We start from the raw sequence: 6,000 nt of genomic DNA, 5'->3' as shown, positions 1-6,000 counted from the left end.
TTTTTTTTTTTTTTTTTTTTTTTTTTTTTTTTTTTTTTTTTTTTTTTTTTAATGAAAACTAGCTTTTCTTCCATAACTTTTAGAGATGTTAATGTAGTAAATTAGAGTGCTACTGCAGCATATACTTCTTTTGTACAGTGATTTTTTTTCCTTATCACTGCAAGGAAGTGGAAAGTCTTTGGTAAGTACTATCTATTATGCATCTTCAAGGGACACCTGAACCAGATCTTGGTATCAAATAAACTCTAGAATGAAAGGTGTCTCCTGTAATTAGTTTCACAGTAAAGTTATCTGTAGTTTCTCCTGATTCAAATTCACACCAGCTTCAGAGCTCTGGCATTCCTAATACATTTCATATAGACCTGGAGACCAAAAAATTCATACTTATACTGACAAATATGAAAATCTCAATAAAACTCATTTGTGACTAGGCTTTCCTAGCACTATTTAGCTGTATATATAAAGACATCAAAAAGATTAAATTCAAGATTTATGTATTTCTTCTTTGTTTATATATTTCCATTTAATTTTATGTCTATTAGGATTTATTTTCACAACTCTGATGTTTACACACACAATCTCATAACCACTGCTTCTTACTGTTGCAAAACTGCTAACTGACTTACTGGTTCTATAGTCTAAGCATCTAGAGGTGAAAAAAGTAATATTCTGTATTTATCTGAGAATAAAGCAAGGGTTTGCATGAGAAAATATTGCTCAATTCCTGGCCAGAAAGCCTAGCTATTTCCATCAATGTGAAGGAAACATTCTGGACAGCAGCAATATGGAAATAAAAGGAGGAATAGTCATTTTGCACTCAAGTAAAGACAGATCATCTCATTTTCCCTAACTTTCCATGAATTGCAATGTAGGAACACAGGAAACTGCTGTTACTTAGGGGAAATAATAGTGACACAGCTCCTGAACCCATTTTTCTGCCTTTTCTAAAGCCTTTAAAGAAATGCAACTGGCCTTCTATTATCATATGAAGAGGCAGGAATGAGGTGACACAATGTCCTTACATCCTTCCATTACCTTCCTTTACCAGCTTCTTACTGCTTCTGCCCTGACCTCCTTGTATCAACTCACCTCATCCCTCAAAGAGATCAACCGCACACATAAAAGTAAGTTTCTGGAAACTTGCAATCCACCAGCTGCTACAGAATGATGCTTTTAAATGTGCCTAAAAATAAACAAAGCTGGTCACAGAAACACCTACACATACATGTTCATCACCAGTATTCCTTATGTAAGCTCAAATTTTGGCAGGAGTAGTTCCTAAGGAACACACTTGGCTATATCCTGAACTTGATTTAAATACAGAACAAACAAAATATCTGGGTAATTTGTGTTTTTGCATTTTCTATCACCATGTTTCACATTAGAATTTGATCCCTCATATACAGTCAGTCTAAAATATTCCTAGAGATGCTTTTCAGTTCCAACTTTGTTTTTCTTTAGATTCCACAGCATGGAGGGATAAAAAGCCTGGTCCAAGAAATAGATTTTTTTTTCCTTCAAATAAGAACCCTAAACACAGGGTTTGTTTGGTTTTCCTGTGGTGTTTTGTTTTGTTTTGATTTTTTTGTTTGTTTGTTTTTTGTGTGTGTGTGTGTTTTGTTTTTTTTAATGGACCAACCACACCCCAAGCTATTAGAAAATTTATGCATATTTAAATAATTGTAAAGCACAATTAGATCCAAGAAATATAATCAAACCTAAATTCCACATGACTATTCCCACTGGAATAATCCACTTCTCATTTCACAGAAATGAAGTCACTGAAGCACACAATATCCTTTAATGACCAGCTCTAGCCAGATCCCTTGTGCGATGAATATTATACTGGTGCTGTGTCTCAGATCACAGCAGAACTGCGGAGACCTGCAGCTATAAATTTTCCCTTTTCCTTTCCCCCTTTGCACCCCAAAAGAGACCAGCATGCAACCAAGGTGACACATTTCTACTCCAGACACGAGTTATGCTGCCAGTCAGACCTCAGAATGAGGTCACTGCTCAGAAACTGGTTGCCCAAGAAATAGAGACACCCAATCCCATGACCAAAAACTGCTAATCCCAATGAAGTTCTAGATAAAGATCAAAGCATTAATCATAAGACCCATCAAAACAAGCTTGTGGCAGGACTGAATTCCAGTGAAATTACTCATATTGCTCCAAATCCTATGTTGTGGTGTTGGCAGAGCAACATTAAAGCAATTTATCAGCACTCAGCAGTCTTCCAATAACATATTGCAGCCCATTTTCAAACACATTTTACTATAGCTGAAGCCCAGTATTGCAGTCCTCCTCCCCAGCTCCCAGTTTTGTGTATACTAGGCAAAAAGAAGAGGAGGATCTTTCCCTTCAGACGCTTACTAGCAACTCTAGTGTTTTTGGATACCATATGTAGGGTTGCTGTTGTGCAGCATCCTTAGTTAGGAGGCTGCACTGCCCCATCTGATAAAAGAATCTGTTGACAAACGCCATCAGTGAAACAGCAAACCATAAAAAATCTTTAATAACAGTTGCATGATAAATAGTCTACTCAGAATGCCAACTGACACAAATCCATATTGTGTGCAATATCACATGCATTAGAAAGAAAAAATGTTTGAAAAAATATCTAAAAAGATCTACTTTATGTCCCAGAAGTAAACTTTCATCTGACGTTTTCAAGTTTTCACATACTAATCTATACTAAGACCTTTGCATATGCCTGCAGACACTGCACTGGAACTGCAAGTGGGTTCAGATGACATTAGCACAGTACAGAAGTGAGTTAAAGTGGCCTTTGTGAGAAGTAGATTGACCCTCTGTGGAAATCAGAAAGCAGGCTTGAGTATACAAGCACAGAACTGACTTCAAGTTTTGTCTAATGGTAACCAGGAATTTTTGTTTGTCTCCTCTTTAGAGCTAGAGAAGAACAAATGAAAACCTCTGAAGAGAAATTTAAAGATAAATGATCTATTTGGAAGAGCTTCATGCAGCAAGTCCATTACAGCCAGCTAACAGAGACTAGAATGGGCACAGGTTTGTCTGGGTCAAGTTTAATTACCTTCTGGGGCAACTAGTGGGGCTCTTCCACTCAATTTAAGTAACAGACACCCACTAGCTCCTCTGCAATCACTGCACCTCAAATTAATGCGAGAATAAACTCCTCTTTATTAAATCCGTCTATCAGCTCTTCCACATTAATGTTTGCAAACATAAATTTCATTTTCTCACCATTACTTTCCTAATGTTAGTGCAAATCATTCATTGCCACACACCAAAGCGACAGAACCAATCCTATTCACTCATGCTCAGCCCTTGTCCTCCTGGGACCACAATATAAAAGCCAGGGCTTCACTGTACATCGGGTAACCTAGAACTTGTAATTACTGCCACTGCAAATTCAAATACAGCTGTCCTCATCAAAAAGAAACAGATCCAAGGCCTGAATTACAAAACACCCATAAATTTGTCTACAACATTCCTAAGCAATGCATCAAATTTGAAATATCTGCTTGTCTTCATATATGAAGCAAAATTAAAATATGCAAAGTCTTTACTATTCCAGTCTTTGGCTTCCATCTACATTTTACAATAAAGCGGTCTTAAAGAGTTCATATGGATCACTATGAAAACCAAATGGCACTCAGCCAAACCACAGCATAGTGCAAAAGTAGGTCAGTCATCTGCACAGAACCTGCTGTCATTGAAATCAATGACTAAAGTGTTATGGAATATTTTACTTGATTCTAGTTAGAAATGCAGAACAACACTGCAGTCACTGCACAGCAAAATGGGATTTAGTGCTGTAGGCAAGAAGTTGCTTGGTTTGGGCTTTTTTTTTTTTTTTTTTTTTTTTTTAAGCTAGAAATATCCCACTGTAAAGAATGGTATTTCTAAAACCCTGATGTTAATCCCCAAATCAATGCATCTCATGCATGCAATTAAAATACAACATTTTTCCCAAGTAGTATCAAAGTAGAAGGAAATTATTACTGCAATTGTTGCTGTGCAGAATGGTTTATTTAAGAGGTTTTTCTGCTCTTACAGAAGTGACACGCAGTTTATGGGAATACTAATGTCAAGACTAATTTCCCTTTTGTTGTTATTTAATGTTCTTGATAATTTTTAGCTTATAAATATTTTTTTTTAATAAGAATTGTCAAAATGAGATAAAGTTGTATAATATCATTTCCAGTTCCCTCATTATAAGCTTTTCTGCATGAATTGAAAGGTATAATTGTCCTTTGCTTGTAAAGACATCTGGTATGTACATGCAAATGAGGGTCACCGTAATTTCCATGAGAGATAGAACTACTGTTGCATTGGACATTGGTCCCTTCACAATAACAGTCTAAAGTACTGGGGGGGGGGGGGAGGGGTAAAAACAACAAAAAAAACCCACCAAACCAAAAGTTGTTTTTAAGTAAATCAAAACCTTATGAGGAAATGGGAAAAAGTCTGCTTCCCAGAAAACGAGTATCTAAAAATAATTACCATGTTATTGAAGTTTGCCACATAAAACTTATTTCTATTATAACACCACCATAAAGAAGTCTAATTACTGATAATGAAGTTAAAGTTTTGCTCTCTGAGTTGTTTATAAGCTGTCAAATCTCAATAGCTTAAAAAAAGTAGTGTAATTTTTATATGCCATAAATCTGAAAGTAGTAAACACCTTAACTGAGAAAGTTTAAGTAGGATGTCTGAAATTAAATCTAAGAAAACAGGTAAAAGGGATTTAAAACATATACAAAAAAAGATTCAGCTCACTTCACTGGGGGTTGGTCTCCTTCAGAGGGAACTGGCTCTTTCTGTGTTAAAAAAACTGGATTCAAATTTTCTAGACTGAAATTGGGGATTTCTGTTCAAGACTACTGAAGAATGTGAGATGTGATTTGATTTCCTGTGATTTGAATCTGGAAAATGATGTTAATACTTTACTTAATAAAACATATTTTTGTTTAGTTTTCATAAAAAATATTTTCATTAAAAAAATTCTCTCTCCATTTTTTTGCAAATACCTTGGGTTCAAGTCTAGTTACTGTGCTCATGCACCTAGAACTGACTTCCCACATATCTGATTTAATCTTATAAGGTGTTCTTAGGGCATGTTCTCTGGATTCTCTTAGTTCTACAGTTTTCTTAAGTGAAAAAGAAATGGAATATGTTGCTGAGTTTCCTCTGTATACATAACTCCTATGTGGCAGAGGCCTTCCTATTTATGAAGACATTACCTTTATAAAGAAACTTCAGATGGGGGAAAGAGAAAGGGGAAAAAAATCTCAGAGTGCAGGAAAATATGACCATCTACACACACTATTTCATTTGTAAACTCCCTAGTCCCATGCCTTTGTGACAGGATGCAAGTTGCCTAACAGGCAAGGTAAAGAGTACTGAATGAGTCACCTTATGTAGCCTAAGCAGCAGCCTTTCACAGCTACCAAATTGTACTACCCCCAGTTTCCCCTCTCTTCTACCTTTAATTCTGCCTTTCAAGACATGAACATTTTTTTTCTTCTGCTCTTTCCCCCTTCTGAAGGGGAAATTCATTCCTTTCTGGAGTGCTGTCCATCTGTGCTTGCATGGCTTTTTCCATTTTGCACTAAGCAAATCCCCATCACTGCCTCAGTCTAGCACCAGGTTCAGCTCTCAGATATTTACAGTACATCAGAACAGTGACTAGCACAAGAAAACTCAAACAGGATCCTGGTTCCAGAAAGCTTCACATTTGAAAGATTTATTTATGCAGATAGATGGTCTGCCTACAACAGTACAGTTCTTAGGATTTTTCAATAAGAATAATTTAAGGCATCCAGCCTTTTTCTACAGGATGTAGACAAAGGAGAGAAGCAGAAAGAAAAACTTCAAAGAGTTATACACTTCCTTTACTGGCAGTGCTGCCAGACTGATGAAATGTGACTGTGTTTGTAAAATCAGGCCTTGGGTTTTAAAGCTGTCAGCAGAAGTAAAGGTACATGCAAAGTACTGAATTAAAGTATTTAAAAA

At 36.2% G+C, this 6,000-nt stretch overlaps 1 protein-coding gene across 1 annotated transcript in view; it reads right to left on the bottom strand.

Annotated features, from left to right (window-relative positions):
• The window catches only part of FMN2 (formin 2), a 183,902-nt gene that overhangs the window by 154,057 nt on the left and 23,845 nt on the right, over positions 1-6,000 (bottom strand). The gene's annotated exons all lie outside the window — the stretch shown is intronic.

This window comes from Empidonax traillii, unplaced genomic scaffold, assembly GCF_003031625.1.
Source record: "Empidonax traillii isolate 1590-97213 ecotype Southwest subspecies unplaced genomic scaffold, ASM303162v1 scaffold466:size1224651, whole genome shotgun sequence".
NCBI lineage: Eukaryota > Metazoa > Chordata > Aves > Passeriformes > Tyrannidae > Empidonax > Empidonax traillii.
The sequence above is the reverse complement of the archived record's forward strand: the minus strand, read 5'-3'. Positions and strand labels throughout refer to the sequence as shown.